The sequence below is a fragment of the Leucopleurus acutus genome, assembly GCF_964270905.1.
Source record: "Leucopleurus acutus genome assembly, chromosome: 7".
Taxonomy (NCBI): Eukaryota; Metazoa; Chordata; class Mammalia; order Artiodactyla; family Delphinidae; genus Leucopleurus; species Leucopleurus acutus.
The window spans coordinates 20190694-20218102 of NC_139150.1; the positions used below are offsets into that span (position 1 = coordinate 20190694).

The 27409-nt window shown below is 45.9% G+C and overlaps 1 protein-coding gene across 1 annotated transcript in view; it reads left to right on the plus strand.

The window, feature by feature from the left end:
- Positions 1 to 2598: 2598 nt before the first annotated feature.
- The window catches only part of RNF183 (ring finger protein 183), a gene marked incomplete at its 3' end in the record, with an annotated part of 359693 nt that continues 334882 nt past the window's right edge, over positions 2599 to 27409 (plus strand). The window contains exon 1 of the mRNA XM_082843077.1: positions 2599 to 2631. The remainder of the gene's footprint in view (positions 2632 to 27409) is intronic.

Sequence of the window (27409 nt, forward strand, 5' to 3'; positions counted from 1 at the left end):
ATCCCATAATCAAGGGATGTTTAAAATAACTCTTAGAAATATAAAATTATGAGAAGTACCCGTAGACAATTGGATAACAAATACTTAATATGTCAAAAGATGATAAAATGAAAAATAATATGATAATTGAATAGATATTAAAAACACCTAAAGGCAGAGGGGTGAATTTTCAGAAATTGGTTATTAGATGAATTGATAATTAGGCAAAGTGGTTTTCAGAGATTTGATCTGTTACCATTTCAACTTAGTTGCAATCTGAATATTCATTTCATGTGCTGTTTCCTTCTCATTTCACATTATAACTAAAGCATTTTCTTTTGTCACATATTCTTTATAAAATTAATTGCTATCTCAATGATGTTTGTTTTTTTCTGATTATCAAAGTAATATGTGTTCATTATAGAAAATTTGAAAAATACACAAAAGCATAAAGGAGAAAACAAAAATCAACCATAAGCCCACCACCTGGAAATAATCAGTTTCGTTTTAATGAGCGTCATGCCGGTCTTGGTGGTATTGGGTTGAGATGGTGGTGGGGGACCTATAAATGGCAATGACTATTTTTGTCAGTTTATTATTCTGTCATAGTTGTTCCATAATTCTATCAGCTATTTCCAATTCATGGGTCATTTTTTTTTTTAACTTCTGCTTTCTTGCCTGTATAGATGGTATTGTGTTGAACAGTTTTAGGCATATAATTTTCTGCCTTGGTTGAATGTTTTTCCCCCCAGGAAAATTTCCTCAGAATGGGATTATGGGATCAAAAGTTCTTATTACATAAAATTTCAACCCCCAGACAGTTCAGAAGTGAAGATTGAGGCCCGGAAAGGAGAAGGGACTTACCTACAGTTATTTAGCCTTGGAGTAGCCTACATCCAGGTCTCCCAACTCCCAGCTACTGAGATCTCGCACTATTTAGGGTAGCCTACTTAGGGTAAGAAGATATTCCAGATAACAGGAATCCATTATTGTTGGAAGCCATTCAGTTTGTTATTCTTCTCGCATTAAATTTAAAGAGACTATAAAAGTTTTCTAATAACCAAATCCTTCACAATGAACTGTTGGAAGGCTCTGAAGTGTCACCCTGGGGCAAGACATTTATAAGACTCAAATAAATCTCCACAAAGCCTTTACAGGACCTTTAAAACCCAGTTCCACAACACAATGCGTGTTTTTATTATAAATTGAGTTTTCATTATCAGCACGAATGCTAACGGTGCTGCTGACATGGTAAACAGAAAGCATATGAGCAATCATAAACATTCACACACCTTTGGCGGAAGTCATTGTCACCGAGGACGACAGTTCTGGCCAAATTCTGATGGGCTCTCGCAGAGAAATGGAGGATTCAAAATGTGAGACAATCCCCCCACACCTGCCCAGCCACTCACACACAGGAAAGGGCGGAGAGGGGCAAAGATCACCGCAGCTCCAAGTCTGAAGGCCTGGGTGGCTGCTCTGTGGGAAACGTGAAAGACCTGGGCTGGAAGGATCCTGTCTGCGTGGGACTCACTTGTGCAGCTGGGAGGCAGGATGGGAAGACTGAGATCACCAGACACCACAGGCGGACCCACACTACTTCCTTTTTGTTTTGATTGAGGTAAAATTCACATGACAGTCACCATTTTAAAGTGTATAGCTTAGTAGCGTTTAGTACATTCACAATATTGTACAACCATCCCCTCTATTAGTTCCAAAACACTTTCATCACCGAAAAGGGAAACCCTGTACCCATTAAGCAATCACTTCCCATCCCCACCCTCCCCTTTCTCCTGTCCTTGGCAATCATTCATATGCTTTTTGTCCCTATGGACTTGTCTATTCTCAATATTTCATATTTATGGAATATATAATATGTGGCCCTTTGTGTCTGGCTTTGTTCACTTAGCATAATATTTTCAAGGTCCATCCGTGTTGAAGCATGTGTCAGTACTTCACTCCTTTTTATGGTTGAGTAATATTCCACTGTATGGATCTGACACATTTTGTTTATCCATTCATCAGTTGATGGACATTGGCATTGTTTCTACCTTTTGGCATTTGTGAATGGTACTGCAATGGACATAGGTACAAATTTTAAAAATATCTATTTTCAGTTCTTTTGGACATATTCCTAGGAGTGGAATTGCTGGGTCATATAGTATTTCTGTGTTTAACTTTTTGATGAACTACTAAGCTATTTTCCACAGAGGCTGTACCATTTTACATTTCAACCAGCAATGTACAAATGTTCCAATTTCTCTACATCCTTGCCAGCACTTGCTATTTTCCATTATTATTACTATTATTATTATTGCCACTCTATCAAGTGTAAAATAATCTCTCATTGTGGTTTTGATTTGCATTTTTTAAATAAATTTATTTATTTTATTTTTGGCTGCGTTGGGCCTTCATTGCACGGGCTTTCACTAGTTGAGGTGAGCAGGGGCTACCCTTCGTTGTGGTGCACAGGCTTCTTATTGTGGTGGCCTCTCTTGTTGTGGAGCATGAGCTCTAGGTGCACAGGCTTCAGTAGTTGTGGCTCGTGGGCTCTGGAGCACAGGCTTCAGTAGTTGTGGCGCACCGGCTTAGTTGCTCCACAGCATATGGGATCTTCCCGGACCAGGGCTCAAACCTATGTCCCCTGCATTGGCAGGCAGATTCTCAACCACTGTGCCACCAGGGAAGCCCTGATTTGCATTTTTAAATAACTAATGATGTTGAGCATCTTTTCATGTGCTTTTTGGCCATTTGTATATCTTCTTTGGAGAACTGTCTATTCAAGTCCCCTGCCTATTTTTAAACTGGGTTATTTGTCTTCTTGTTGTTGAGTTTTAGGATTTGTATATTCTAGGTATGATTTCCTTATCAGATACATTATTTGTAAATATTCTCTCCCAGTCTATAGTTGTATTTTCACTTTGTAGGTAGTGTTCTTTGATATATGAAAGTTTTAAATTTAGATTAAGTCCAACTTATCTATTTTTTCTTTTGTTGCTTCTTTTTCTTTTTTTTGGTGTTATACCTAAGATTTATTACCAAATCCAAGGTCATGAAGATTTAACCCTCTGTTTTCTTCGAAAAGTTACAGTTTTAGCACTTACATGTAGGTCTTTGACCTGTTTTTGAGTTAATTTTTGCAAATGGTGTAAAAAAGGGTCTAACTGCATTCTTTTACATTTTGAGACCAGTTGTCCCAGCACCATTTGTTGAAGAGACTGTTCTTTCCCTCAGAAAGGTGGTCTTGGCACTCTTGTCAAAAATCAACTGGCCATAGATGTGTGGGTTTATTTCTGGGCTCTCAATTCTCATTGATCTATATTTCTATCCTTTCACCAGTAAGACACTGTTTTGATTATGGTAGCTTTGTAATACGTTTTGAAATTGAGGTGTGAGTTCTCCAACTTTGTTCTTCTTTTTCAAAACTGCTTTAGCTCTTCAGGATAGCTCATATGGATTTGAGGATAAGCCTTTCCATTTCTTCAAAGAAAAGAAAAGGCCATTGGTATTTTGGTAGGAATTGCATTGAATCATTAGGTCACTTCAAGGAGTATTGACATTTTAACAATATTAAATCTTTGAATCCATAAAAGTGGATGTCTTATTACTAAGCCATAAAAAGGAATGAAATTGAGTCATTTGTAGAGATGTGGATGGACCTAGAGATTGTCATACAGAGTGAAGTAAGTCAGAAAGAGAAAAATATTGTATATTAACGTGTATTTGTGGAATCTAGAAAAATGGTACAGATGAAGCAATTTGCAAGGCAGAAATAGAGACACAGATGTAGAGAACAAATATATGGACACCAAGGAGGGCAAGGAGGGGTGGGATGAATTGGGAGATTGGGATTAACATATATACACTAATATGTATAAAATAGATAACTAATGAGAACCTGCTGTATAGCACAGGAAACTCCACTTTGCTGTACAGTAGAAACTAACACAACATTGTAAAACAACCCCAATTTGAAAAAAAAAGTGATGTCTTTCTATTTATTTATATCTTTAATTTCTTTCAGCAATGTTTTACAGTTTTCAGTGTATAAGTCTTTACAACTCTTTAGTTAAATTTTTCCTAAATATTTTATTCTTTTTGATAGTATTTTTAATGAACTTGTTCTCTTGATTTCCTTTTGGATTATCATTGCTAGTATATAGAAATATAACTGATCCTTGCATGATGATTTTTTATTTTATAACTTTGCTGAGTTTATTTATTAGCTGTAATAGTTTTGGGTTGATTCTTTAGGCTTTTCTATATATGAAATTATGTCATCTGTGAATAGAAATAGTTTTACTTCTTTCTTTCCAATCTGGATGCCTTTTATTTCATTTAAGACATTGCCCTGATTGCCCTGGCTATAACTTCCAGTACACTGTTGACTATAAATGAACAGAGTGGGTATTCTTATCTTGTTCCTGATCTTAGGGGGAACATATCTTTCTCTTTCCCCAGTGAGTATGATGTTAGTTGTGGAGTTTTCACAAATGACCTTCAGCATCCTCAGTTTGCTGTGTATCTTTACCATGACCACCCTATTGCTTATTCATTCATTTCACAGCATTTCACAACACCTACTGACATACCCCTGTGCTGTGTGCTGGGAAGGGACAGTCATGGTCCCTTCTCTTTCCTAGCTCACACTGACACAGGGGAGATGGACACACAGACAGACAATTATAACACAGAACCATAAGAATGCAGGGGCATCTACTCCTGTCTGGGTTAGAGAAGACGTTTCTTGGTTTGGGTCCCCTGAAAACAGAGCCTGAGGCAAGGACCTGGGAGCAGAGAGTTTGTTTGGGTGATGATCCGAGGGCGTAGGAGGAAAGAGGGAAAGCCAGTGAGGGTGTGGAATGGGCACATTTGAGGGTAACCAGGGATCCATTCTAAGGAATTCTCTGAAGAACTGAAAAGAATATGCCTCAGAACTGTCCTTCCAAAGGCTGGGAGGGTGGAGCCGAAAAATCAGAGAGCCCCAGCAGGCCCTCGAGGTGGAAGCTGGTGGTAGGACATGGTGACGGGCTGAGGAAGTGCCCACCACAGCTACAGCTGCAAGCGGAGGTGAGGGAGGGGAGGTGGCATGAAGACTAATGGCATCTCCTGTGCGGGTTCGGGGGGTGGGGGTCACCAGGAGGAGTAGCTGCGATGGCATCAAAAATGGAGAGAAATTAGCTGTGTGGGGCTGGCAGGGGAGATCGTTCAGGGCTTTGGACACTTTGTCCTGAGAGCAGTGGGAGATCAGCCAATGAAGGATTTTAAGTCTGGAAGTGCCGTGATCAGCTTGATCCTTTTGACCAACCGATGCCTCCAATTTCAGCGCAAAGAATGGACAGGAAGGAAGCGAAAGTGAAAGCATAGACACCAGCGGGAGGCTATTGTAGAGGGCCAGGCCAGAGGCCATGGGTCCTTCCCTGAGCGCAGCAGGGAAATCAAGAGCAGTGGACAGATGTGGAGCTGTCCAGAGGGGCGGCTCCACAGGAAAGGCCGCAGGGCTGTGCCAGGAGTGAGGGACAGAGAAGTCAGGGATGTTGCCTAAATTTTCGGCTTGAGCGGTTGGGTTTCTGTGGTGTCATTCATGGGAACAGGGAATCCAAAAGCACGAGCTAAACCTGATGAGGTCAGTGTTGGACACGCACAAGTGGACACGAACCTGGGGAACTTCCCAGGGGCGAGAGGTCCCACAAGACGGCTCCAGCCTTATTTCGCCACCCGTTAGAGCCAAGCTGATGCGCCTTCCTTCCTGTGAATGGCCTGGCCTCGGTACTCATGAGCGTTTGTGGATTGAATAAATGAGCAGCTGACTGCTGGTCCCCACACACACCTCGCTCACTTTGCTCTCTTCCTTATTTCCTCCCTCTACCTCTTTAAATCTTGCCCATCCCACCAAGCCACATCCTCCAGGAATCACCACCTTTGCGGCCAGTCTGCAGACCCCAGGGCAGGAGCCATGAGGAGCCCTGGGGGTTGGGGCGGGGCTGACACACACACGCGGCTCCTTCACTGGAAGCAGCCTGCGGGGCCCAGAACAATCATATCTTCTGCCCTGGCCTAGACACAGGGATGTTGGAGGGCCTCCAGAGGGGGCTCCGGGCTCCCAGGAAACCTCAGTGGAGAGGGCCAGACAGGCTCGGTAGGTCAGGGAGCACGGAGCTCTCTGGCTGGGGTGGGTTCCTGCCTGCCTGCCCAAGCGTAAGACTTGGTGACAGCAGCCATGAAGCCAGCAGGTCCTGCCAAGGTGGCTGGAAAGGAGCGTGCAGTTGCCTGGAATGTGGGTCAGTGTGTCAGGCGCCAAAGCCAGAGGACCCAAGGCGGAACCACACACCCTGGCTCCCAGGGCGAAGGAACAAGCAGTGATGCAGGGGCAGTGGGTGGTAGCTCGGCCACCCGGCCAGGTTCCCGGTTCCTCACGTGTGCCTCTGCACAGGTGGCTCGCCGTCCCCGTTGAACCCAGAGCACAGCATGCTCAAGCCCAGCCTCCTCGCCTTTGCTTCTGCAGGACCACGATCCATGATGCCTTCTCCAAGTCTCTCCGCCCATCCACATCCTACTCCACGTTCAGAGCCTCAGTCAGGTGGACGCTCAGTCCTTCTTAGCTGTCACTTCCCCTTTGATTCAGTGCCACCTCCCCCAGGGAGCCTTCCCTGAGTAATCCTTCATTAGAGGCAGCCGGTAAAGTTCAGAGGTTATAAGCCTACCAGCCTGCCCTGCAGATTTTGCGCATGCCAGCCTCCATAATCTTGTGAGCCAATTCCTTAAAATCAATCTGTCTATATCTATAAAACACACACACACACACACACACACACACACACACACACACACACACACACACACACCCTATTGGTTCTCTTTCATTGGAGAACCCTGAGTCACTCATACACTTAGGAACCCTGCAAAGTGCCTGAGGGAAGCCCTCCCCAGATGGTTGTTTATATTAATTCTGTGAAGAGTTGAGGGGGTCTGTGTGTCTCATCTGCAAGCGGAGACCCCCATCTTCGCAGCCTCTATCAGCTCCACACCCTGTGCATCCATGCGGTGCTCCTGGCTGGGCTGAAATGGGAGGAGAGAATAAGACCCAAGAGTCTTGACTCAGGTTCCCTGCAATTAGGTGAGCTTTGGGGGAAAAGTTAAATCCAGAGGCCCTAACTCATGTTCTCCCTTTGATTTCCCTTCTGGTACTGTATTTTGAAACTAATCTTTGTTAAATAAAAATGGTTGATGACAAATTAATATCTCCCTCCCAGCAAATACAGTGTGGTGGGCAGTCGTCTACACGCTTAGGTAACATCTGATCACCATCACTGGGTTTTGGTGTCTACAACAGTTTCCTATAAATAGATGTTAAAAAAGACATACTTTAAGACTTACTCTGCAGTTATGATTATGAACATCTGTTAATGTTTACAGAAGTCCCAGACTAAGTTAGATAATGTCAGAGCAAAGAATGTACACGGAAACTCCCACACCCTTCGGGTTTTACTTTTATCCACAAACGTGTTGGGAGACTCTGGGCACAGCGCTTCTCAGGGGGCAAGTTCATGGTCATTAAAGCATGAAGGAGCCCATAATATCAGTGGTGCTCAACACAGGGTCTTTCCAGGAGAAGAAGGCTCGCTTTTAAAGGCTGGAACTTCACCAGAACTTAAGTGTGCCTGGACACACAAGCCTCGCCTAGAAGCATGCTCTAAGGTCTTAAACCTCACCGAGCAAAAGAGACCACACATAACCCAAGAGGCCCTGCGGGAGCCTGCACCCCAGCAATGGCGGAGCTCGTTTGTGCCTTGGAAGAAAATTGCAGCCTCTGTCAAATGATGTCATCTCACCCCGCAATCCTGACGCGTCTTAAATAATATTTTGAGGCTGATCTTGACATGCTTGATCAAGCGTCTGGCAGAAGTTTCTCCTTCTATTTATTTATTTGATTAATTTTTACTTTGTCAAGAGCTGACTCAGAGCCATTGGACAGGAAAGCTGGTTCATTCTGCCTGGGCTCCCTTGGTGACTGATTTTTGACCTACGAATGAAGTACGTCTTGGGATGCCCATTGTAGTTTATCTATTTGTAGAAGACGAGGCATTTTCATTAGTATTATTTTTCATATAAGACTATGAAACTGCATGGCTCTTCCCTACCTGTGTTGATCTCCTTTATTCGGGTGGTTATGCTTATTTCTCATTTTAATTGTGTCTCCTTTTTCCATTGATTAGATTTGCCAGAAGTTTGCATTTTATTCTTCTTTTTAAAGAGCTAGCTCGTGGCTTTATTTATTAATTCCACTGCAGTTTTTGTTGTTGTTGTTCTCTATTTAATTTTAATCTTTTATTATTTTATTATTCTTACCATGTTCCTCTGGGTTGTTTTTGTTCCTTTTCTAGTACATAAAGTTGGTTGCTTTTCTCTTTTTTAAAGATAACATTGTTTAAAGTTGTGAATTTCCCTGTAAGTTCTGCTATGTCTACATCCTGGAAAATCATCTATTTATCACTTTCATTGGTTTAGATATGTTTTTATAGACAAATGAAATATTTTAGAGGAAAAATAAATCATAAGCAACAAAACAAACAAAAACCCCGAAATCACCAGAAATCCCATTTCCCAGAAAGATATATTGACATTTTAGTATACATTTTCTAAATTTCTCCTTTACAAATTTATACATATAGATTTTTAAGTTTTTACAAAATGGGGTCACACTTAACACCCTTTTGTTATATGTTTTATTTATCTAAATAATAAAATTAAAACATCTTTCCTTGTTATTAAGACTAAATTTACACTGTCAGTTTTAATGGCTGTTGAAGATTTATTCTGTTGTACAGATATCCCATAATTTACACTACCAATTACCTATTATTAGACATTTAGGTTGTTTTCATTTATCTTGTCATCATAAAAAAAAAAAAAGCAACCACACTGCCATGTATATTCTTGTTGCTGAATATTTGCATATCTCCATGATTATTTCCTCAGGATAAAGTTGTAGTAATAGAATTGTTGGCTGAAAGGAGCTGGTATGGCTTTAAGACTTTTGATGTATTCCTTTCATTTCTCCCCAGAACAGGTGTACCAGTGATTTGCTCTCAGCCTGGAAGCTCCCGTTTCCATCTACCCTCACCAATACTGAGTGTGTTTAATCTGGGACTATCGGTGGGAGAAGAAAAGGTTCTTTTACTCTGAAGGTATTTTGTTTTTAGAAGGGGTGAATATTTTTGTACATTTATTTACCACATAGTTTTTGGATCGCCTTTTCACATCCCTTACCCTTTCATCTTTATTCCTATTAATTTACAAGGTCTTTTTGCTGTTTGTCATACATATTACAAATACTTTGGCCATTTTATTGTTAGACTTTCGAATTTGCTTAAGTATTCTTGTCTTCTGGAATTTGTAAAGTTTTATTCAGTTAAATATATCAATCTTTTCTCTTTCATGGTTTTTGTTTTTGCACATACGCTTAGAAAGATCTTACTTACACAATGAAGATCAAATGATTATGCATTTCTTCTTATTTATTTGTTTACATTTAAATCTTATAAGCATCTGGATTTATTTTAGTGTGTGATAGAAACTGATTTTATTTCTTCCCAGTAGCCAGTTGGTCTCAGTCATACCCTTCCCTTTGCCCATGGAAATGACAGTTGTCATATAAAAATTGTACTGGCATACCTTGTTTTATTGCACTTTGCTTTATCATGCTTTGCAGATTTTGCATTTTTTACAAATTGAAAGTTTGTGCCAACTCTGTGTCAAGCAAGTCTGTTGGCGCCATTTTTCCACCAGCAGTATTTTTTTTTTTATTTTTTTTTATTTTTTGCGGTACGCGGGCCTCTCACTGTTGTGGCCTCTCCCGTCGTGGAGCACAGGCTCCGGACGCACAGGCTCAGCGGCCATGGCTCACCGGCCCAGCCGCTCCACCAGCAGTATTTTTAAATTAAGGTATGTACATTGTTTCTTTTCATATAATGCTATTGCACACTTATTATATGAAATACTATAGAGTAAACATAACTTTTATTTGCACTGAGAAACCAAAATTAATTCGCTTTATTGCCATATTCGCTTTATTGTGATGTTCCGGAACCAAACCTGCAATATTTCCGAGTTATGCCTGTACAGACATGTACAAAATCACACCCTTGTGTCTGTTTCTGGCTTTCTATTTTTGGAGCTTTGAGTGTCCATTCGCAGAGCCAGCTCCAGTCACTGTAGTGGCTGAAAGGGCCAGCTCTGGAATCATTCTGCTGACACTTGAGCCTGTTCCCCTCACTGACAGGCTCTCTGACTTGGACAAATCACTGAAACTCTGAGGGTGGTTGTAAGGATTTAGAGGAAGGATACATATAGCGTTCTTGACTCGGTACCTGACACATTCAAGGATTCCATAATGTACGTATTACTGCCACTTACACATATCCACCAGTGGAACCCGAGGTCAGCGGCATCCCCCTTACCCCTCAGGGTACAGTCGGCTTCATCCCCCAAAGCGGGTAGAAGGAGCGAGCTGGGCAAGCCCAGGGCCAGCTGAAGATTCTAGTGAGTTCTGGGGCCGTCCCTGCTGCCTCTGCTGATCTTCACCCCTTACCCTGGTTGTGAAAGTCTGTCCCTGCTCAGAGCTCCAGCCCCCCAGCTCTGATGATCACAGTAGATGTTCCTAAGTCCAGGTAGTGGCGCGGGGGTGGGGGGGGACAGAGAAGGCACTTACGTGGAAGACAGATGAGCATATAAAAGTGGAGTGGGAGGCCTCCCCATCAGGACCACTGGTCTAGACACCCTGACAGTGGGTTTCACTAGGCTTCCCTTAACTCTATTAGCACCTCTCCCCCTCTGTGTCCCCTCCCTTCTCTCACTCTCCCTCCTGTCCCTCCCTCCTTGTCCCTCCCCTGGAGTCAAAACCACATATGCCTTCTCATGCCTCCAACAGAGCAGCTGCCTCATCTTCTGTCACCTTGGCCCCTGCCTAGTCCACACCCACAGGCTTTCCTCCTCCCTGAGAGGCCCTCTCAGGGCATTTTCCCAAACAAAGACAGTGCCTCCCCTAAGAGGGGTTTGGTACCGGTTGTCAAGATGCTAAAATAGTCTTCACCTTGTCATGTTACCAATAATAATAATAATAATAGCACCCACAGTTATTCAATGCATACGATAAGCCAGACACATACTCTATACTATGTCTTTTAAACTTCACAACAATTCTACAAGGCAGCCACTGGGGGACAAATATTACAGAAGAAACATGACTGGGGTTCAGAGAGCTGATGTGACCAGATCAGGCCACAGGTAAGTATCAGAGGAGGGCTTTGAGTGTCAAGGTGTCTGACTGCAGAATCTGGGCTCTTATCTACACCCTACACACCTGCCTTTTTAAGTCTCTTGATAAATATTTCTAACTTGTTCTTCTGAAAGATCTTACCAGCCTTCTGATTTCAGGCAGGGGAATGTGGCATAAAAGCTAAATGCACTTGCTGAGTAATAGCCATGGGGGAAACAGGCATTGTTATATCTACTTTACAACTGGGAGGGACTGGGAGGTACAGAGAGTGACCAGGCCAAGTCCTCACAGCAAGTCTCTGGCACAGCTGGGATTAAAATCCAGACCTCCCATCACTGGGCCTGGCGGCCTCCCCCGGCCCCCGCCGTGAACACTGCTTCCAGCCATCTGTCCTCACATCTGCCTTTGGCCCCCCAGGCTCTGCTTCCAACAAGTCCCCTGTGTCCTTTCTGCCAGGAGTGCTGATCTGGCTTCTCTCAGTTACACTGAGTCTGTTCAGGTCCCCCTACGTCCTTGGGGGCTGAACCGCTCAAACCCTTCCTCCCAGGTCAGGCTCTGGGCTGATCACTTTATAGCTACTGGTCACTGGCTCCTCAAGAGCATTTTGTAAGAGGGAAAGTACCACCATCTGCATGGGGGCTGCCCCACCCAACAGCCAAGCTTCCCCTCCGCACGGCCTGCTGGGAACAGACACAGGTGCTCCTTTGTACGGGGCCTCCACTGACTAGTCCAGGCAGGCATGTGGCTACGGAGGGCCCACTCGTAGGCTGGATACCTGTGATATGGCAAGCCCAAGGGGTTCATCCTGGAGCTTCTTCAAATCCCGATGCCCTCCCAGTCCATACATATCCTTACAATAAACCTCCTTTTCTCAAGATGGCATGGGGTATATAGTCCTTGCAATCAAGATGTTAACACACCCCATTGACAGATGAGAGAACACAGGCTCTGGGAGGTTTCAGAACAATGTCGCACAGGTGGGAAGTGGCAGAGCTGAGACCCAAACTCAGAACCCTCTGATTCTAGAAGCCATGATCTTTCTGGGGATCAACACAGGGTTTACCAGCTACCCAAAGAGGCTACTGCCAACCGCAGAGACTAGCTCCTCCTCTCTTGGGTCAGTCTAGCCTCCCGGACCAGGCCACTGCCGTTAGCTACCCTTCCTGGGGTGTGAACCACATGACAAAGTGCCTTTCCCCCTGCACGTGGTTTTATCCTTTAAGGTAGGTACTATTAGCCCAATTTTATAGGTAAGTAAACCAGATTTGAGAGAAGTGAAGTGACTTACCAAAGTCACAGGGCAAGAGATGATGGTACCAAGACTTAAGCCCAGGGTGGTCTACCCAGGGCCTCTGCTCTTAACTCCTGCAGAGTACTCCAGCAGCAGAGGACCAGACAACAGCTTCCATGCTGTTCCCTAGGCACATCAATGCACACACACATTCTCTCACGCTGTTCCCAGTTTTCCTGTCCACATTCTTCCTGCCCCTCAGAATCCATTACAACTTCCCCTTCTCCAGGAAGTCCTCCCTGATACCCCTGCAGACAGTTCTCTATCCCTCTGCATCCCACAGTTCACTCTCCTGCCTTGGGTGGTGGGTCACCTCTTTCTTTGACGGGCTCCCCAGCAGTGAGAGGGCAGGATCTCTTGTGTATATCTCTGAGAACCCGGCCCCTGGTATGTTACAGTTTACAGAGCACCCTCAAGTCCATCCTCTCTCTCAGTCTATAACATTGCCCAAGAGTCAGTAGGGCTGGGATAACTATCCCATCCCAGCCGAGGGAACTGAGGCTGCAGGAGGGGTGGTGCCAGCCAGGCCCGGGCCACACTGGCCTGATTAAAAAGCCCTGTTCTTTGGACATGGCTTTGCAATGCAGATTTCATGCAAAGGCTGGGCAGTGAGTGACTCCAAATACATATTTACAGGTTCGTCAAGTGTTACAGTGAGCCCACAGATTCCCCAGCTCCCTGCATAAAGAGACCTCATGAAAACCAATGAAGTCACACCCCCTGCACCCAGAGCCCCTGCCTGCAGCTCCAGCACGGTCCCTGCCGGGGTGAGTCCCCGTGGAATATATTCACATCACCTGAGTGTCGGCAGCAAGCCAGGGGCCCACCATCTCGTGCTCCTAGAGGGGCCAGTGGACCCCCACGTGGCCATTGAGGAAGCTGAGGAAGAGGAGTGAGGGTTGCTCTGGGTCTTGGAGCAGGCTTGTGGCAGCGCCTTGCTCAGTCCCTGGGGAAAACTGGAACCGGGTTTCTGAGCAGGTTGCAGCTGCAGCCCCCCATAGTCTTTTGCTCTCTCTGTATTAGTCAGGATGGTGGGTTAAGCAGTAACCAATAATCCCCAAATCTCTGTGCCTTAATACTACATGGTTTATTTGCTCATGAAAATCCTCTGTGGTCCCAGGGAAGTGACTCGGTGATACAGGCTGCTTTGATCTCATAGTTCCCGGGTCAGTCTGAGCCAGCCCCCACCCCATGATCCCTGCCACAGAGGGAGAGAGAACCATGAACTGTACCAGAATCGCTCTGCATAGCCTGAAAGTGCCACCTGGCACTTCCACTCATATTTCATAAGCCAGGAATAGTTACATGGTCTGACAACTCAGGAAAGCTGGGAAGTTTCCTGTATGCCAAGGTAAAAAGGTCACTTCGCTAGACACTAATAACTGTCCATGACACTTTTTCCAGGGACCCAAATATTGTGGTCTCTCCATTTCTCCTGCGCTTGAACCATTTTTAAAGATACGCATTTAGGGAAGTGTATTAGTCAGCAATTTGCTGTACCAATGCTGCATAACCGACCACTCGAAAACTCAGCAGTTTACAACAGTAGCATTCACTTTTCTTGTTCACAAATCACAGACTGACCGGGATGGCTGTACTCCAGCTTTCATGTTGGCCTGGCTTCGCTGCAGGCAGTGGGTTGGATTCAGTCTTCTCTTTGGATCAGCAGCTGTTCTGGGTGTCTTCTTCTCAGGGCAGATCAGAGGAGCACAAGAGGCCAAACCGTGTCAGCACATTCAAGGCCTCTGCACAAATCACATCTGCTAACATTCCATTGGCCAAACCAAGTCACGTGGCCAAACCCAAAGCCAGGGAAGGGGCGGTGCCCTCTGCCCACCACCACAAAGCCATGCAGACATGAAGATGTATAATTCTGTTAAAGGAAGGAGTAAAGATTTGGGAGCCATGACCCAATCACCACGAGAGCTTTTTGGGAAAAGCATGGGACTCAGAGTCCCACCGATGGTGGCTGGAATCCCAGCTCTACCCTCAAGCCTCTCTACCCCTCTGAGCTTCAGCAGCACCTTCTATAAAGTGGGGCTAATCCCTTCTCTCAGGATTCCTGTGCTACTCAAAAATCACAAGTAACAGTTGAGTTCCCACCACATCAAGCGCCAGGGGAAATGCTTTATGTCCACCATGAGCTCGTCATCCCTTGAAGGCACACTTCTCATAGTTAGCATGTGGAGTAGACCCCGACTGGAGAATAGATTTAAGACCTGGGAACCCAGGGATCCACCAGGGTAGAGAGAAGGATGCTGAAAGAAAAGCAAAAGTCAAAGTCTCCAATTTCCAGAGCCTGTGAATGCTGCCCTCAGGGCTTTGGAAGAGCTGAGGGCTCAGGGGTATGGCTTTGCCACAGGGGTCCCTTCTCACTCAGGCATTCCTTCCTTCCACAAATATTGATTGAATGCCAGCCCTGCACTAGGCTCTAAGGATGGGGAAACTGAGGCACAGAGAGATTTCCCTGTTCTCCCTGAACTTACAGCCTGTATTAGTCAGGGTGCTCCAGAGAAACAGAACCATTCGGAGGTATCTATACATACAAACAGTCCCCAACTTAAGGTTAAACTTATAATGTTTTGACCTTATGGTGGTACAAAAGCGATACGCATTCAATAGAAACCTTACTTTGAATTCTGAATGTTGATCTTTTGCTGGACTAGTGATGTGCGATGTGATCCTCTCTCCTGATGCTGGGCAGCGGCAGCCACAGCTCCCAGTCTGCGATCATGAGGGCAAACGACAACCAGTGTGTACCCAGACAAGCACTCTGTTTTTCACTTTCAGTGCAGTATTCAAGAAATTACATGAGACACTTTATTATGAAACAGGCTTCATGTTAGATGATTTTGCCCAACTATGGGCCAGTGTAAGTGTTCTGAGCCTATTTAAGGTAGACTAGGCTAAGCTATGATGTTCAGTAGGTTAGGTGTATTAAATGCATTTTTGACTTAATGATATTTTCAACTTATGATGGGCTTATGTGGAAGATCGAGGAAGATGTATATATAAAAAGATTTATTCTAAGAAATGGGCTCAAGTGATTATGGAGACTGAGAAGTCCCAAGACCTGTAGACAGACAAGCTGGAGACCCAGGGGAGACAATGGTATACGTTCCATTCTGAAAGCCAAGGGCAGGAAGAAAAAACCAATGTCCCAACTCAGGCATTCAGGCAGGAGGAGCTCCCCCTTCCTCAAGGAGGGTCAGACTTTTTGTTCTATTCAGTCCTTCAACAGATTGCCTAAGGCCCATCCACATTAGGGAGGGCAATCAGCTCTTCCCCTTCTACCAGTTCAGAGGTTCTGCTCACCCAGAAACACCTTCACAGACACACCCAGAGGAACGTTTGACTAAATGTCTAGGCATCCTGTAGCCCACTCAGGTTGACACATAAATTTACTATACACAGCCTAACAGGGAAGGCAGAAACTGAAGCAGTAAATACAAGTGGGATGAGGGTGAGAGAGCAGAAAAATAAGGCTGTGTGAGAGCTCACAGCAAGTGGTCCTTGCCTGGCGTGGGAATACTTAACTAGGCTTCAAGGGTGGAAGGAGAGGCAGAGGCACTGAGTGGGGCTTCCAGCACCCACGAGCAGGTGGAGGGGGCATTTTTGGAGCCAGAGAACTTTCTCTCTGCCCACAAATTACATAGTGATGATCAAGGCTATCAAGTTCTCCATGGTGCTTGGAGGGAAAGGCAGGCATCTTAAGATTTCTCATCAAAATCAAAAGTCTTATAGGTAGGGGAATTTGATTTCATGTGGCCCAATCTGTTGAAAGATCACTGAGATGCAGTAGCCATAAGTCACCTCAAGGGAGGGTCCCTGGCATGAGATTTTGCTAGTCTTTGGCTTAATTTTTTAAAATAGTGCCGATTTCTTTTAATCTTTTTTTTAAAATTAATGTATTTGATCCTCACAACAATTCTGTAAGGGAGGTATTGTTATTTCTATTCCCATTCTTACAGATAACACAGAGAGTTTAAGTAACTTGCCCAAGATTGCACAGCCAGGCAGCCTGGCCTCAGGGTCTATGCTTTAACACCAAAGCTGTCGTCTCACCTGTGTTTGTCCAACCAGAATTTCCATGTTTGTTTCTAAACAGCCGGGTGACCTGTGTCCTCGAGAGGATCCACTCTGGGGCAACCTTCCGAACAGGACTGGGTCCATCGTGACTTTGGAACAATCCAAATTCTTTCACCAGCCCATTTCCTTACTTAGTCAGCACCATGCTGGACACACAAACACGTGAGGAGGTCCCTGCCTTCAAGAACTCCACAGATTCCTGGAATTCCACACTTCCAGCTTCCTTCCTTTGGCTAAAGGACTCTTCCTGAGAAAAGACCACTTTACCTGCAGAGTGTTCCTTTGCCCGACTAGCTACAGTACAAAGACCCCAACTCACGGGTCCTGCCATGGCCCCATCTTGCATTTGAGCACCCACTGCAGTTTTCCTGCAACAGGAACAGGCCCGAGGTCATCCTGGTTAAGGGTAAACCAATATTTGCTCTTGATTTTGAAAAAGGGAGGGGATTCAATGGCCTGTCCCAGCCATGACTGGCAGAGGCTGTGAGAAGGTGACTTTTCCATTAAAAGCCCAGCTCATGTTTTATGTATTTCTAAAGAGCCTCAGTGTGAACTTCATTCCTCCTCTCTTTAAGGCAAGAACCCCAAAGTTAGTATTTAAAATGTCACATGCAGCCAGAGGCCTCCGTGGGTCATGGAGGGCTGGGCAATTTATACTAGGAAGTCATAAAATTGACGCTGAATGATTTCAAGACCCAGAGAGTTGCCTAAGAGGTCGAGAATAGAACATTTGAAACCAACCCATGAATAAATCTTAGGAAAGCTGATAGCAGAGCTTTAAAAAAGGAAGCTGGTAAATAGGCTGAGTTTAAACTTTGAATTCCCATTCGGAGGGTCAGTGAAAGGAAGTGACCCTTAGATTGGCAGTGAATAGTGGAGAGTCACTGTGCGCACGCAGTACCAAGGTCACCTCAGCTGAAGCAGTGTCCTTATTAACCAACAGGACCACAGAGACACTGGGGCACAGCGCTAGGGAGTGGCAAAGCTGGGATTTGAACCTGAGCCTGCCTGGACTGATGCATGTGAAAGACTTAGAACAGTGCTGGGCACACAGGAAGCACGGTATCCATGGTATTGTTCATCGTCATCATCATCATTATTTCAAAGCCTAAAGACAGATGCTGTGAAGGATTTTTTTGTTGCTTCTCATTTCTTCCTATGACCAAACCTAATTATTAATTACCATCCTTCAAATTAATTCCCTGAGATTGATCAGTTTGGTCATGAAGGTTGAGCATTTCTGTGAACTGACTCAGTGATCACACACACCAGAGCCCAGAAAGCGGGGCCACTCCCTTTGTTCTGTTCTGTTTTGTTTGGTTTGCTTTGGTTTAAGCACCTATACCCCCAAAGCAATTCTTTTCCATTTTTCCTCCACAGATCACCCACCTCCGGCCGGCACAGCCCACCCTTCCCCTCCCCAGCCTTTCACTGCCTAGCAGAATCCTGGTCCTCCATCTAATCCTGCGACATTCAACGGGGCTGCACATTTGAACCACCTAGGGAGGAGGGTGGGAGGGAGGGAGACGCAAGAGGGAAGAGATATGGGAACATATGTGTATGTATAACTGATTCACTTTGTTATAAAGCAGAAACTAACACACCACTGTAAAGCAATTATACTCCAATAAAGATGTAAAAACAAAAATCCTGAGGCCTAGGCCACGCCCCCAACCAATTCAACAGGCAGCTGCGGGAGCAGGGCCCAGGCACCCGGAGTTCTAAAGCTCATAGGTGACTCCAATGCGCTGGGGATGGGAACCACCCAATTCTATGCCAAGCCCAAAGCCTTCTGTTTTGTGAAGCGGCCTCTAATTTCATCTGCTCCCACCCTAACGTACACATACACCGCAATTATTTTTCTTTTAAATAAAAACATTTTTTGTGAACCTTTATTCGTTCACTTTGGAGTAGGTAGTATATTCAAAATTTTAAAGGTACCCAAGGCTGGTGGGAAAAATCTTCCTCCCACTTGGCAGCTCCCCTCGGCAGAAGGAAAGTTCTTCGTCCTCTGCTCTCTGAGGGCACCGTGACTGAGGGCACCGGCACAGTCTTTAGGTCACTGAGGACTGCGTTTGAATCCTGCTTCTGCCATTGACTTCCCATATGGCCTCGGATTAGTCATTTCAGGTCTCCGATCCTTGGTTTCCTATCAATAAAGTGGAGATAACAGCCCCTGCCTCTTGGAGATGTGAAGGAGGATGAAAGAGGCGTTGGGTTCTCTGCCGCAGACTAGCAAATGATCCCAACATTTAGAAGCTTATAAAGCAACCGTTTTATTTGCTCAAGATTCTGTGGGTCAGGAATTCAGGTCTGGGCGGTCCTGGTCCAAGAGGGGTCCCCTGGGGTCATTCTCCTCACTAATGGCTGGGCTGGACTAGAAGATCTGAGACAGCTCCGCTCGCATGACTGTCTCCCTGGGGCCCCTCTGCTTGGCCTCTCCCCCATGACTAGCGTGAGCTTCCTCGCAGCATGGTCTCTGGTGGTCAGACGTAGATGGCTCTCCCTCAAGAAGACTGTAAAACAGGAAAGTGGACGTGCTGCCAGTGTCCTAAGGCCCAGTCTCAGAAGTTACGTGATCCACCCAGATTCAAGAGGAGAAGAATAAAAACACCAATTTGTGATGGGAAAGTGCTATGGTCACATTGCAAAAGAGCATGTGGGGTGGGGTATCGCTGTGGTATCTTTGGAAACACAATCCACTGCGAGGGGACTGAATGCAAATGCCCGCATAAGGCAGGTGCCCAACAAATGATAGCTCCCATCCTTCTCAGCACACGGTTCTTATGTCTTTTACTATAGTTCACTGTTTAAATATGTCTTTTAAGCTCCATCCCCAGTGCCTGGCCAAGAGCTTGGCACAGAATAGATGACCAGTAAGTGTTTCTCTGAAATCTCAGAGGTGGCCTTGAAGCCTGTGACTGCTAACAGGGTGGATTCCTAAAATGTGAAGCCACGAGAGGCCTCTCCTGACCTCCCCCTCCCCCCACCCTCTTACATGCTGGTCACTCTGGTCTGCTGTGTCCACAACCTGAAAGGCCCTCCTTCTTTCTTGTCATCATAGTGTCTTCCTGTCCAAATTCTCCACGTTCACCACCATGAAATCACTTGACCCAGAAACCTTCCTCAACCTCCTGAGCAGGAAAACGCAGCACATGTGTTTGAGCATCTACTGTGTCACGGGCACATTGTCAGACACTCAGGATGAGAACGACGAGGACAGGTGAAGGGTGGACATGCATGAGGACCGGGGTGGGGGGAAGCAGGAGCAGAGGTGGAAGACGTGAGAAAGGCATATGACACGGTTCCCATCCGGAAGGACAGCAAGGTGAGTGAGAAGGGATTTGGCGACCAGACCAAGCAAGGTCTCAAATGCCCTGTGATGGGTTGGAGTTTCATTCTCCAGGCCAAAGGGACCCATAGCAGGCATTTTTAGGGTTAGGGTTAGGGTTAGGGTTAGGGTTAGGGTTAGGGTTAGAGACATAACTAGACACGTGGGCAGTTGTGCAGATCAACAGAGGGCAAAGAACGGATGTTTCATCACGTGCCATCTTGGTACTCAGAGTTCTGAACCCTAAACAGTCAGAGCAAGGCTCTCTACTGCAAATCCCGCCCCCCGCCCAGGTAAAAAGGGAGACTGAGGCCTGGGAGGGGAAGGGGACTGCCCACAGTGAGGGCCACGAGCCTTTGGCCATGCCACTGGATTCCAGAAAACATGTCTGCCAGACGTGCGTCTGACATTGAGAAATGTCTTAGTGGTCCAGGGGGTAATGATTGACAGGTCTGACGTATGCGTTCCCATTATTATTGAAATGTATACACATTCTACTGATCGGAGACTCTCTCAGTGCATGCGTCTCATTTAATATTCGCAGCTGTTGTTTTTCAACTGGAAACCTAAGCGTCTGGCCGCTGGATTGACAAAGCTGAAATCTGAGCACCTTCCAGAAAGCAAATTCTGGATGTAAAGCTCTCATTTGGACAGTGTCCTCTGCCACTAATTTACATGTGACCTGGGCGCCCGGCCACTGAATCCGAGCCATAGTCTAGGAGAATGAATCGGGCCACAGACAAACTGATCCAGCCCAGACCCTCACATACGCGAGGAGGCTCCAGTTCCCTCTGACTATTCATTTAATCGTTCATTCGTTACCAGATATTTTGAAACACCTACTATTTGCCAGGACCTGCAGTAGGTACTAAGGATACAGCAAAATCACCATAGCAAGGCTCCTGCTCTCCTATACCTTACTGTCATGTGGAGCATACAGATTTTCGGGAAGCCTGTTGTTCATCCTGGCAGGCAAAGTGGGCTCTGGCAGCCTTAGAAAGCTTCGGGGAAACAGTGCAGATTCTTGACGTTGGGATGTAGGTACTGCAGGGGTCCCGGCAAGGAGCTATGGACGGGCTGCCACAGAGCCCAGTGCAGAGGTACAGCGTGAGTAGAGACACAGTCAGGTGAGCTTGGGGGCAGCAGCTCTAACCTAGAGGGGCTAAAGAAGAGCAGTGCAAGACGAAACGTCATGCTGATCCCAGGTCATGGGGGCCTTGAATGTCAGGTTAAGGAATTGGGACTTCATTCTGTGGGCAGCAGGCAGCCCCTGGAGGTGTTTGAGGAGGGGAGTGATGCAGAGTTGTACTGAAGATAAGAAACAACAGAATCCTTAAGATGTGGGTCTACCCCACCCACAAGTGTCCCTGGAACATGCTGCCCCTGCCCCTGCTATGCTCAGTCCACAGCCCAGCCAGGTGGTTTCCTAAAGACACAAACTCTAAGAGCAGCTTAGAAGGAATACTCTGAGAAATCACTTGGGTGGGGATGGCGCTCCCAGGGACGTTCTCACATAAGAGCAGTGTCAATCACCACGTGCAACGGTGTTAATGGGCTGGAAGAGTTAGATATGCAAGTTTGGACCAGAGCTGAATTCCTCAGTGCAGTAGTCCAAGGTTTCCAACAGAGGGTCTGCTCTGGCCCTCACCCAGGCCGCCCTTTCCCTCCTCTGAACAAATGGTCAAACAAATATTAAGACCATTGTTTGAAAGGATGGCCACACAGCTAGCATTCCCAAGGCATTCAGGTCTCTTCCCAGCCCTGGCACTGCCAGAGGGGGGCAGGCACCGTGCTGGGTCCCGCTCAACTCTCTCCATCACTGGGCAGGATGGAGGGTATCATCTCCATCATCCAGAGGTGAAAATGCAGGCTATGAGAGGTTAGAAATTTGTCCCAGTAGCAGAGCTGGGATTATAACTGGAGGGCTTTGAATATTCTGGATTAAGATGTCCAGATTTACAAAAACCCTGTGGTCAAGCGTCAAGAAGGTGATTTCATCAGAGTAGGAAACCCTGCAGAGAAGACCTGCTATCAGATCAGACTTGAGGTGAAGGAGGGGAAGGAAATGTGCCCAGAAGTTAGTGAGCTTCTGAACTTATAGGCAAGACACCAAGTTGGGAGAAAGGAAACGAGACAAACCACATTAGAAAGAAATGCCCTGCTTGGTGCATGTATCACCTGGTTGCCTGAAATAACACCTAGAAAAAAATGCAGAATGCCAACACTCTTAGGAAAAGATACACTTTGCTGACATGAATAAATCAGAGCCAGGGAAGAGTGATAGAAGGGGAAGCCACGCGGATGAGTGGGCTTGCTGTTCAGAAAGCTAGAGCTCCCAGGCATGCCTACAGAGCCCCCAGAGGCAGCAGAAGGGATCCCATGCCCCATTCTGGATGTGTGTGTGAGTGTGTGCACGCACGTGTGGACTCACATGTGTCTGCGTGTGCGTACATGTGGGAGCCATGTGCGAGACTGTGTGAGTTTATGCGTGTGCACGGTATGCGTGTGTGTGCCTATGTGAGTATGCATCTATGCTAATACAGTCTGTGCATGTGCACGTTTGCATGGGTGTGTGTGCACATGTCCATGTGTGTGCAACTGTGCACGCGCAGGTGCACAAGCACATGGGAAAGTTTATGAGCACTTGTGCGTTCACACATGCACATGCATTTTAGGGGAGTTTGTCATCACGTTGGTCTGCCCTGCCCCCACCAATGCAAGTGGCAGATGGGTGTGCAGGCGCAGAACACACATCTCATAACCTTGGAATCTGGGCTACTGTGGCTAATATGTACCTAAGCCAAGCCTAAAAACCTGGGCTCTTGCCCGGGGCATCCACTGTTTGAGTCCCCTGAAGACATGAAGAGTTTAGGTGGAGGGGTTGAAAGTGGGTTCCATTTGCTGCCGGTAGAGTGGGAACTGATTTCCTTCTCTTGTCCTACCTGCCCGTGATTCCTCTCCCGCCTCGTTCCCAGCCCTCCTGCTTCATCCCAGCCATGCTCCCCTTCCTTCAGCTCTAGGATCCATTCTCCCCCCCGCTTGGGACCTTTGCCAGGTGCTCTTCCTTCACAAAGCACTCACTCATTCTCCATGTTCCTCGGTGACCCCAACACCAAACCCAAACTTCACCTCCCTCCCTTCTACTCACACCTCAGGGCTCAGCCCAGACATCATGATTTCCTGGAAAACTTTATTTTTCCATAGTTGGGTTTTTTTTAAACTTTTTTTTAAAAAAGAATCTCTATTGATATATTCGTGTGCCCTACAATTCACCCATTGAAAATGAACAACTCAGTGGCTTTAGTATCACTGCCACAATTTAATTTTAGGACGTTTTCATCTCCCCCAAAAGAATCCCCAGAACCATTAACAGTCACTCTCCATTCTCTCCTCCCCCAGCCGCTAATCTACTTTCTGTCTCTATGCGTTTGCCTATTCGGGGCATTTCACATAAGTGGGATCCTGGAATGTATTGTTTTTTGTGACCAGCTTCTTCCACTTAGCATCATGTTTTCAAAATTCATCCATGTTGTAACATGTATCAATACTGCATTCCTTTTTATTGACAAATAACATTTAGCATGTGGTGTGAATATACCACATCTTATATATCTACTCATCGGTTGATGAACATTTGGGTAGTTTCCATCTTCTTTTTTGGCTATTATGAAGAATGCTGCTGTGAACATTGGTGTACAAGTTTTTGTGTGGGCGTGTTTTCAGTTCTCTTGGGTATGGACCTAGGAGTGGAATTGCCGGATCATATGGTAACTCAATGTTTAATTTTCTAAGGAGCTGCCAAACTGTTTTCCAAAGTGGAAAAGGAGCTGTCCCATCTTAAATTCCCACCAGCAATTCTGAGGAATTCAACTCCTTCACATATCCTCATTATCACTAGTTATTGTCTGACTTTTTGATTCTAGCCATCCTAGTGGGTGTGGAGTAGTATCTCATTGTGGTTTTGTTTTTTTTTTATAATAGTGTTTATTTATTTTTACTTGTTGACAGTTTGCTTTATTTATTTATTTATGGCTATGTTGGGTCTTCATTTCCGTGCGAGGGCTTTCTCTAGTTGCGGCGAGCGGGGGCCACTCTTCATCGCGGTGCGCGGGCCTCTCACTATCGTGGCCTCTCTTCTTGCGGAGCACAGGCTCCAGATGCGCAGGCTCAGTAATTGTGGCTCACGGGCCCAGTTGCTCCGCGGCATGTGGGATCTTCCCAGACCAGGGCTCGAACCCGTGTCCCCTGCATTGGCAGGCGGATTCTCAACCACTGCGCCACCAGGGAAGCCCTCTCATTGTGGTTTTGATTTGCATTCTCTGATAACTAATGGCAACTTACCATTAGTAACTTTTCAGTACTTATTGCCATTTGTGTATCTTCTTTGGAGTAACGTCTATTCAAATCCTTTGTCTATTACAATCATTTGTCTTTTGGTATTTGAGTTCTTTATATATTTATAAATACTAGGCCCTTATCAGATATATGATTTGCAAATATTTTCTTCCATTCTATAGGTTGTCTTTTCACTTTCCTGATGGTGTCCTTTGAAGGAAAAAGAATTTTTTTATTTTGATGTAGTCCAGGTGTATCTATTCTTCTTTTGTTGCTTGTGCCCATGGTGTCATATCTAAGAAACCAGTACCAAACCCAAGGTCACAAAAATTTACCCCTACGTTTTCTTCTAAAAGTTTTTTAGTTTAAACTCTTACATCTAGATCTATGATTCATTCTGAGCCTTCAACAATTATTTGTTGGGCAGCTACTATGTGCCAGTCACTGATCTAGGGCTGGATAAACCTCAACACATCAGTGAGCAAAACAGGCAGCCGACCATTCTGGAAAAGCCGACATCCCAGTGGAGGAAACAGACAGTGATCAAGAAAACAAACAGGATCAATTGAACTGGTGTTGAGCCCTGGATAATGAAACCACATGACATATTCAGGAAACCAGGTAGTTCCATGAGCCTGGAGCCCTGAGCAGGTGTTGAGGGCTTCAGTGGGAGGTGGGTCACAGGGGCTGGCTAAAGGGCCCTCCTAACTCTTTCCTTGTTTACGAATGGCAGACTGAGGTCCAAGAAGGTGAGGTCAGCGGTCCAGCACTGCACGGCCAGGCAGTAGCAGCCCTCAGACAAGGCTTTCATTTCCTAGGGTTCCTTGGCCCCACGTCCATCACTCCCCTGGGATTGGCAGCCAGGCTGTCGCTGGAGGAACACGGTGCGTTTTCTACACAGCAAGGTTTGGGTTTCTTGCTAGCATGATGGGTAGAAAGGAGCAGAAAGTGCTCTGATAGTACCTGAGCAGCGTCTTGCTTGAAGTACTAGAACCCTCTTAGATTAGATAATCACATGATGATTATTATGGGCAATCCCCTCACTGCGAAAGGTTCTGCTTTTAGACAGGCTATTTCTGCCTTCCGTTTTGATAAGATAATATCTCAGTTAATCCATTTCTTTGTTGTGCTCTGCTAAAACTTCTCCCTTAATCTTCATTATCTCTCACCATGTGCTTTTGTTGGGACTTCACTGGACCAGGTTCACCCCCAGCCTCCTTGCAGTTGTAAGAAGAGGAGATAACATTCAGAACAACTCAGAGCTTTCCCTGTCGGGGGCCCATGTGGGCTGTCACTCACCTGAAGTTTCACCCACTGGACTCCCAGGTTCCCAGGTCACAGGAAGAATCCCTTATTCTGACACATCTTCCTTGTGGGGAGGTCTGTGGCTACTTTGTGGGACTCTCCTGGCAACAAGAAGGAACAAAAATCTAATTATCAGTCTGCCAAATGGGGCATTTGCACCAGGAATCAGCATTTCAGAGTTTTAACAGTAATTAGAGTGGTCTCAGTCTGAGACTGCAGACAGGGTTCATCCTGCAGGTCACCTCTGACCTTGTCCCCAGGGAGAGGGAGAATCAATTAGCCTACCCTGGGGGGATCCTCTTTGCTGGTGGAGACGGCTCTCCCCCAGGAATCAGGAGACCCGGCTCATGTGTCATTGGGCGAGTTATGTCACCCTTTCCGGGTCTCGATTTTTCCTATAAAAAAGGTCAGATTTGGCTTTGTCTCTATGGTTCCTGGGCTCCAAGCCAGCTTCATGAACTTGTATATAGTTGGGCAACAGTGACTACTTGGTGCCAAAGTTGACTTTGATGAGGGTGTTGGGGGAGAGGGTGAAGAGATTTACTTCTTAAAGGAGATCATTGCTGTATGCTTCAATGTGTCAAGTCCACCTTAGCATGAGCAACATTTCAGGAGTCTTGGACAGTGAAGATAGAAAATATTTCTATCTTTGCTGAAAGTTCTAACTGACAGCACTGGTGTAGATAGCATTTTCTCATGAATCATCTTGAATTTTACAACAATTCAGTAAGATGAGGGGGAGAGGACTAAAAAGATTGAGAGATTCAATCTGTGCTTCCAGGTATAGCTTTTGCATACACGTTGCACGTAATCCGCTCAACATCTTGTCAAAGAAGATGTCGTTATTTCCTTTTTTAAATAGGAAAACTATGGCCAGGGAAGCAAAGTAATTTACCCAAAGTTACTCAGCTGGCAACTGACCCCACCGCCCTGCACAGTGGCAGCCAGACAGGGGCGGGCATTGGATTCTCCAGATGGAGAGACCGAGGCTCAGGGAGGTCACATGGCTTGGGCAGGGGTCCCTGCTCTGGAGGGGCTCAGCAAGGCCTCTCCCCACGCTAGCCAGCAGGGACCCATGAAGCAGGGACTTCCAGCCACTGGTCCTAGATTCTAAAAGGAACACTTTCTGTCTGGAAAATAACAAATCAAGAGAAAATTCAGTACTTCCTTGGTGGCATAGTGGTTAAGAATCCGCCTGCCAACGCAGGGGACACGGGTTCTATCCCTGGTCTGGGAAGATCCCACATGCCGCGGAGCAACTGAGCCCGTGCGCCACAACTACGGAGCCTGCGTTCTAGAGCCTGGGAGTCACAACTACTGAGCCCGTGCACCACAACTACTGAAGCCCGTGTGCCTAGAGCCCGCGCTCTGCATCAAGAGAAGCCACCGCAATGAGAAGCCCGCGCACGGCAACAGAGAGTAGCCCCCACTTGCCACAACCAGAGAAAGCCTGTGTGCAGCAACAAAGACCCAACACAGCCAAAAATAAATAAATAAATTTACAAAAAGAGAGAGAAAATTCATGTTCTTGCAGTGATGAAAATAAAAATTTCCAATTTGCTAGTCAAAAAGCATTTCCCTGTTCAGAGATAAGAGTAAATTTGAGTCTGTGTTATCAGTGATTAATTCATTACAGCGCAGAGTCTCCCTGCGGTATCCGGCCCCCTGCGTGGTTTAGGAAGCCCATGTACCTGGCTGTAGCAGCTGGCCAATCCCCAAACTCCCTTTTGCCTGATCTCCTTGCCAACACTGCTCAGTGATTCTTTTTAAGTTTTAGGGGAAGTCTGCCATGGAGAAAGGG